Genomic DNA, 8,945 nt, shown 5'->3' on the forward strand with positions numbered 1-8,945 from the left:
CGCAGCTTGGAGTCAACTGTGCCAAATTGCTTACGTAAAGGTTCTTCAAAGGTAAGCAGAACTGTGGGCTCATTGAATGGCCAGGCTGTGCACTGCCTTGTGGAGGAACCTGTTTTTGCATCCTAGGTTAAGTCTTCAGTGACCCAGGCTGACAAGGGCTAGGGGTGCAGCAGGAGATGGGGAGGGAAAGGGGCTGAACTCCTCACTTAATGCTGACTCCTACTGGCCTCACTTAGGGTACATACATTCTGGGTTCCAGAGGCAGCTGTGATACATGGACCCTGGCCTGCTTCTGTCATTATGATGGCTGGGAAGAAGGGTTATAAATTAGTGGAAAAATACCCAGGGTAAGTGTTCTTAAAGGCTTATTGTATTGTAGGCAAATAGAAGCTGGTTCTAATTGAGCTGATAGCCCAATGGAGAAAACGTCCGGACCAAAAAATAATTTAAAAAGGAAAATAAAATTGCAATAGAGGTGCAGCTCTAGCATATTCAAGAACATGGTTTTGTCAGCTTGTTCAGCCATCAGCCAATGCATTATTAGTGTCCATACCAATTATTTAAAACTGTATATATTCAGCTTTCTGTAGTAGATGTGAACCTTTCATATTTAAAAACTGACTTTTGTCATTGGCTACCTTGATATTAATTTTTATATTTCATTTGTGGAATGTAAAAAGAGTAATTTTAAAAACTTCTCTAAACAGTTAAATAATTGCAGGTAAGCAGCTCTGTGGTTGGCATAAGTGATCACCCCTGAATTTAGACACATAAATACCCAGTTACACTAGTCCTATATAATAATTCTCACCTTCAATGTTCTAAAGTAGCTGCCTGTGTCCGTGGCTCCTGGAATTCCTGAGCTAGGCTCTCTGTAGCCAGGCTGACGTCACAGCTGATTCCCAGGCAGGGGAAGGAGTAGGGAAACGTGGAGCAACTTGCTCCGCGTGTTTCCCTACTCCTCCCCCTGCCTGGGAATCAGCTGTGAGTGTGCCGCTCCCTGTCACTTGCTCCGAGCAACAAGTGGCAGGGAGCGGCACATCAAAAAACGACAAGCGCGGCACCCCCCCCCCCCCCCCCCCCCGGCATATCAAACACCCCCCCCGGGCACATCAACCCCCTCGCCACCTGCAGCTGCCACTGGTAACGCTGTCCGGCCGCTGCTGCTTCTCCTGTTGAGCAGCAGCGGCCGCTACAAAAAGAAAAAAAACAATAAATGTTTTAAACCTCAAACATGGCACCGTAGACAGCCATCAGGCATTGGCTGTCGGCTCTGCAGCCACTCCTCTCGCCTCCACGTCACTGCCCCTGGAGTAAGACCCCGGAGGAGCGCAGCGATGTGAGAGGCGAGAGGAGGAGCGGCTGCAGAGCCGACAGCCAATGCCTGATGGCTGTCTACGGTGCCGCGTTTGAGGTTTAAAAACACTCACTCACTGTCTCTGACACACTCTCTATCACACTCTATCTCTCTCACACAAACACACACACACTCTGTCTCTCTCTCTCATTCTCTCTCTGACACACACACACGCCATCTCTCACACACACTCTCTCTCAAACATTCACACTCCAAGGAAAACCTTGCTAGCGCCCGTTTCATTTGTGTCAGAAACGGGCCTTTTTTACTAGTATTTTTTAAAAGGACATAGGCATCTATGTTCCTGTATAGAATAGGTTCTTAATGCATGCCATCCGTGAGTCTTAAGTCTAAAACACCCTGTCATAGAATTGCCCCTTAAATATATCTGTAAATAGCAGTTTTAGAAAGTCACGATTTACCCATGTAGAAGCTGCACCATGCTCAGTTTGGAAGGGGGTGCATCATGCATGTTTTAGACGAGCCACAAAAGTATGTGTGTATTTCTGATTTTGCAGCAGCAATACATTTATATTTTTAAAAAATATTCTCTCCCTGCTCTCTCCTACCCACCCAAAATACATTTACATTTACACTTGGCTATTCAGTGCCAGCCATACCAAGATATCAGCCCTGAATATCCAGGTATAAAGTGGCTAGTGGAAGTTATCTGGATGTTAGGACTAGAGGGCGACCGAAACCGGACCGGTAACCACCGAAAATGACCCCCCCCCCCCCGATAACTCTCAGCATCTACCCACCACCATCACCCGAAGGCCTTCTCCGGGCCTACCATTAAATCTCCTGTGGTCTAGTGGTTCTTCAGGGCAAGAAAAATCCCCAGTCGCTTTTGTCCCTACTGGTTCCTTCCAACAGAGGGTCCTGGTGGCCATTATGAGATTGGAAGCAACAAAAGTGAAGATTGCTCTTGCGTATGCTGGTTCAAATCTCAAATTGGCTGCCAGGACCTCCTTTGGTAGTCTTGCGAGGCTGCTGTAGGAATTCCCAGCAGCCATTTTGGCTGCAGAACCAGCAGGGGCAGGAGTGATTGGGGATCGCTCTTGCCCTGAAGAGCCACTAGACACCAGGAGATATAAAGGTAGGCCCAGGGAGGGCCTTCAAGTGATGGATGGATGCAGGGGGGAGAGGGAGGTTCAGATTCAGCTGAAAATGCACTGGCATTAAGTTTTGCGCAGTACAGGAGGAAATGGGTCAGTGTATCTATTTCTCTAATGTTACTTTCTGTGTAGAGTCTGGCTTCTTGGGGAATTCAGTTGTCTACATATTTCAATTTTTACTTTGTGGTTACGTATTCTATACTTTGTGAAGGTCTGTCTGTGTTCGCTGTGTGTGAAAGAGCACAGGTATTTTGTTAGCATGAAATGTGTGTTTAGGATCTGCTCCACTTGTTTAGTTTTCCAATAGATGTATTGATGTTATAGTGCCCACTACAGTGTTTACAGTGCTGCCTTTTCATAGGTAGGCCCTTGTGTGATATCTGGGAAGTTGGTGTTATAGTATGGTAGATTTGCTTTACAGGTCTCGGGTGACCTATGTAGGGTTTTATATTATTATTTGTTACATTTGTATCCCACATTATCCCACCTTTTGCAGGCTCAATGTGGCTTACATATAACCGTTAACGGCATTAGCCAATTACGGTCTGAACAAATACATGGTATGAATGAATACAACGTGATATTGTGGTATAATGAGGTACATGTATGGTATTACTTCACAATATACCTGGCATTGGAGAGGGTTTATGTTAATAAGCATTGGTACAATTAATACAGATGATACATATTCCAAACGTGTTTGGCAACTCAACAATAAACTAAAGGCCAGCAAATCTGAAGCCTAGTGGCAACCTACCAACAACAACAAAAAAACCCCCACTGAAAATCAAATCATTTTATAATAGCCAGTGGGCACAAGATTTTCATTACAGTGCTGCTGAACACCACTCTTTGCATGATCAACAAGATGCTGGATTGGTAAGCTAGGACTGACTAAGAGACAAGTGTTAAAGTACCTGCATATATTTCCAGAATACTGCAAATATTGTTCTATTTAATATATTCCCTGGGATGAATTCAGTAAGCATATTAACCATGAGTAACAGAGATAGTAGGTGTAGGCAGCTGGTTCAGCTGTGCCAAAGCCACTCAGTGAAGGAATCCTTCCCTGTTATGTTCACAAATGCCCCCACTGGGGAGTACAGTTGAGTGGGAGGGTACAGAGTGTGTTTAAGTTAAGCCTCTCAAGTGCACTTCTTTAAGCGGTTTGGAGACATGTTTAATATATCAACTGCATTGTATTACTGTATTTTTTTTTTTGTGTGCTGCATTTCCTTATGAAGTATGGTAGCTTAGTGGTTTTGTTTTATGTATATGATGCATTGTTGATATTTATTATATATAAAGCTTTTACAATAAAAACAAGTGGAGAAATCATGGCTCATGTAATTCTTTCCAATTGCACTATCCCCCAGATTCTGTACAGCGCGCCTAGAGATCTGTGCCAAAATCTAAGCGGATTCTATAACTATGCACATAACTTAACAAGCTTAACATGCTAATGAGCACTGATTACAGCACTTACAAGCAATAATGAGCACTAATTGGCACTGATTAGAATTTGCACACACAACTCGCTAAGCATATTCTATAATGAAGTACGCCAAACTTCTAACGTGCGCAGGCAAAAAGGGGTGTGGTTATGGATGTTTCTTGGACATTGTGAAATTTACACACACTGGGCCATATTCTATATGTGCCAGGAGTTATACCACAGTTTTTTTGGTGTAAATTGATGCGTGTAGATTTAGGCACTGAAATATCAACTAAGCGTATTCTACAATCATGTGGATTATAGAATATGCTGCTTAGACACTGATTTCAGCAATGATTTTTTTTTTAGGTGCCATATATAGAATCTCCCCCTATATATGCATGTGGGTGAATATAGGTCTGCATTGCTTGGTGGTGGTTAGTTATGGGGGTACGTGTGTGTATGTCAGCTGGGTGAAGTTACTGTGTTGTAAAAGCGAAGTTTTTGCATGTAGAGGAATGGGGACAGAAAAGAAATGAAGGACCACCAAAAATGTCTCCATGAATATATTCGGGAGAAGGAATTTCAACAGCTGCAGCTAATTGACCTCACCTATTTTTTTTGCATTTTTTCAATTTGTGTGTGTCTTTTATACAGACATTTTTATCTGGGTCACCTTTGCATGGCTGAATTGCATCTTTAAGGCATACTTTTGTTTTAAGTTCCAAAAATCTTTTTTTTTTTTTTTAATAATCATATTTATTGTTTTCGAAACACAGTGCTTACAAACAACATCTCATGCTACAACCATGTATGTTAACACTTCATATTCAACTTTCCCAGATTTTCTCCCATCCCCTACCACCCTTCCCCTGCCTCCCCCCCTCCCCCAGTTCAAGCATTTAAAATTTTGCTCCTAGCAACTGGTGTCAGGGTGTCCCAGTAGGGGGACCAAATTTTGCAGAACAGGTCTCCTGCCTCTGATGCCAGATCCATAATGCTATGCCATTCCAAAGCACACATTTGTATCATCAACGATCTCCAACAACTGACTGTGGGTTGCTCCTCTGTCAGCCACACTTGTAGGATTGTTTTCTTCCCCATCAGGGTTGCCCTCTGGAGGAACGCCCTTATGCCAGTCGGCGCTTGACCCTGAACAGTAAATACATGGAAAAGTTGTTTGGGAGAGTGGTGCCATCGAATTCCCCACATGTCCGATACATGCTCCGCCAAGTTTTTCCAAAAACCGTGTATCTTTGGACAGGACCAGAACATGTGGCCCAGGTGTGCATTTGTGCGGGCACATTTCGGGCAGGAGTCAGTGTCTCTCAGCGTGGCTCTGTACGCTCTATGCAGTGATATGTACAATCGAAAAATAAATTTATATTCAGTTTCCCGCAAGTACACATTCTCAGTTAATTTATAGATCCGCTTAATGCACATTTCCAATTGCTCCTGTGTGAGTTGTACTCCAAGTTCTGATTTCCACTGTTGTAACACCACAGAATAATTTGCTAGTTTAGTATGTTCTCTCAAATGCGCATGGAAATATTTCAGCGGGACTGTAGCCTGCGCGTCCAAGCCCAGTAGTTCATTGTATTTCTTCCATGTTTCCATTGTCAAAGTAACTGTAAGTATGCAAACAAGTCTGCCTCATGTAGTTTATACTCTCTACAAAGTTCCGCAAATGGTTTTATTATTCCCTGTTCATTCACCACATGGTACACATATCTCACTCCCTTTGTTGCCCAAATCTGAAAGGCCCGTGAAGTACTACCCACTGGAAATTGGGGATTCCCCCTAATGGGCAGCATAGGGGAACTTACTTGGTTAAGCCTGCAAAATTTACAGAGCCATTTCCAGGCATGTCTCAGAGGTTGAAATATCGGGGTTACAGGACCTAACTTCTGTGCCTGTCCCCCGGGAGCCTGTAACCAGCTTGCAAAATGTTGTTCCTGGAGCCAGTGTAATTCAGATAGTGTAAGAGAAAAATATTCTGTGTTTCGGAACCAGTCGGAGAGATGTCGACTCCCACCAGCTACTGACAGCAGGCGCAAATCCAACACTCCCAGACCTCCTTTCTCCCGGGGCAACATTGCATTATGCATTGTCATCCGGGCCCTCTTCCCCTGCCATAAAAATTTTGCTAGTTTTCCCCTCAGCCACCTCTCGTCCCTTCCTCTAAGATACATGGGCATCATTTGGAAAGTGTAGACCCAAATTGGAAACAAGATCATGTTATATAAGACCACGCGTCCCATCAAGGATATAGGAAGCGCCTGCCACCTGCCCAAAGCACTCTCCACCTTTTTTTTTAAGGGTTCCATATTTAATGCATATATGCGGGTTAAATCGAGTGGAATTTTCACCCCTAGGTACATCATTGCCTCCTGCGCCCATTGCATTGGGAAGGGTCCCTCCCATGTCTCTTTTATCTCTGGTTCTGAGGGTAGGGCTAGTGACTTGCTAGTGTTCAGTGTAAACCCAGAGTGAAACCCAAACTCTTCAATTACTTCGATCAGTCGCCCTAGTGACTCTTGGGGCCTTGTCAACGTCAAAAACAGATCGTCCGCGAAGGCCAACACTTTCACCTTTTGGCTCGGGAGTGTAACCCCCTGTATATCGGGGTCCTGTTCAATCGTACGGAGAAGCGGTTCTAGGTACAGGAGAAACAACAGAGAGGATAGGGGACAACCCTGCCTAGTACCGGCCTGTTTCTCCAATGGATCAGATCGCTTCCCATTTACTAGCAATCTAGCTGTGGGTGTCGCATACAAAGTCTTCACGGCTTCTAAATACCAGCCCGATGCACCCACATGTTCCAGTACCCGAAATAAGTAGCTCCATCTCACTTTGTCGAAAGCCTTTTCAGCATCAAGGCTTGCCAGTAAAAGACGAGTATCTGTTGCACGGCATTGGGCAATAGTTAACAAGACCTTCCGTACGTTAAGCACGGAATGTCGCCCCCTTACAAATCCTACCTGATATTGTCCTATCAAAGTAGTCAAGTGAGGTGCCAGCCTGTTTGCCAGTACCCGGGCTAAAATCTTGAGGTCTACATTGATGAGCGATATGGGTCTGTAAGAACCTACACGATCCTCTGGCTTCCCTGGTTTGGGTATTAGCATAATCCAGGCCTTGTTCTCTCCCCTGGTAAAACTCCCTCTCTGCACCACCGCCTCATAATATTCTAATAATAGCACCCCAAAATCTGCTGGCAGGAGCTTGTAGTACTCTGCTGAGTAGCCGTCCGGCCCCAGCGCTGAGCCCTGTGGCAATGACTTAAGCACCTGTTGTATCTCCTGCATCTGTATAGGTCTCGAGAGCCCTTCGCAGACGCCGGGCGGCAGCGAGGGCATCCCCGCGTCATCTATGTAATCTTGTACCGGGGTTTTTTCTTTCTCTCCCCCCTTTGCATAAAGCCTGGTAAAGAATGCGTGAAACTCCTCCACTATACCCTCTGGGGTCCTTATCCTGGTTCCCGAAGAAGAGATCACTGACGTGATCAACCTCTTCCGCTCCTGTGCCAACATCTTCCCCGTTTTATTCCCAAATCATCTAAATCTCATCCCCCTCACCCACAGCCTCTTCTTTGTCTGGTCATGTATAAGGGAGTTGAGGGCCACTGAGGTTGCCACCATGGCGTCCCTATGCTCCTTCGATGGGGTCTTCAGATATTTCTTTTTCGCCTGTCTCAACTCCTTCTCTAATCTGATTATTCCCGCTGCAATTCTCTTCCCCCTGGCGCTCATGTATGCTATAATACTCCCCCTAAGGACCACTTTCGATGCCTCCCAAAACACTATTGGGGATTCACAGGATTCTGCATTGGTATCCACATAGGCCATCCACTGCTCTTAATGTACTTCCCGAAGTTCTCATCTTTATACAAAAAGGACGGGAATCTCCATAACCTGTCCCACTTCCCGGGGTCAGCAAAATCTACATCCACCCAAATTATCGAATGGTCGGATACCTCCAGGGGGCCTATTTCTGCTGCTGTTATGCGTGGGAACAATGAATGGGCCACTAATATGTAATCTAGTCGGGACCAGGTTAAGTGGACCTTAGTTTGATGAGTATAATCGTTTGTGAGGGGATGGGTCAGCCGCCACGGGTCCACTAAGGTTAAAGCCGTGCACATAGAGTCTAGCACCCCCTCCCTCTCTACTGATCGCCTCGTTCCCGATCGATCGGCTTGCTGATCCATGACTTCTTTAAAATCTCCCACCCAAATCCATGGCGCATCAGTGTACTTTAGTCCCAGTGCTATTAGTTCTTGGAAAAAGGGGGAAGCTTGAGAGTTAGGCCCATATATCGTGCACAAATAAAACATCTGCCCCTGTATATTTATTTTTAGTAATAATATCCTTCCCTTTTTATCTGAATGAATCAATTCTGTGTGGCATGGGAGCCCTTTCCTGATGAGGACCACTACCCCGCTTCTTTTTCCTCCTGATGAGGAGTAATAACAATCTCCAACCCACTGTTGTTTCAGTTTTTCGTGTTCAATATCAGTTAACTTAGTTTCTTGGATGCATGCGATGTCTGCTTTGTTTAAGCTGGGCCAATATTTTAGACCTTTTGATGGGAGATGTGATGCCAGAGACATTCCAGGAAACAATTCTGATTAACTGGTTAGCATGTGGCATCACCATTCTCTATTGCATATTTGTATAGAATCCATTCTGATCGGTTCCCCCAGGAGCCCAGCCCCACTCCCAGGAGACAGCGACCCACTCCTCCTTTCTGGTCATCTCCCATGATCTCAACGGTCCTACCCGCCCCTCCCCCCTTCCTCCCCCTCCCCCCCCCTTTTATCCCCTCCTCTAATGCCAACTATGTGTGCCGCCATAAAGCGTCACCTGGGTCACTCGTGTGCTGGGATCCCCCCTCCTCTCCCAGTCAAATCCTATTTACAGCAATCTATATCTTACCCACAAAATCAGTCATTCAGCACTCACTCTCTACTTCTCAATGTCCAACAGTCCGCACTTTTCCTCAGAAGTGATCCAACCTTCTCAGCTCATCTTGT

This window comes from Microcaecilia unicolor, chromosome 10 (assembly GCF_901765095.1).
Source record: "Microcaecilia unicolor chromosome 10, aMicUni1.1, whole genome shotgun sequence".
NCBI classification, from domain to species: domain Eukaryota; kingdom Metazoa; phylum Chordata; class Amphibia; order Gymnophiona; family Siphonopidae; genus Microcaecilia; species Microcaecilia unicolor.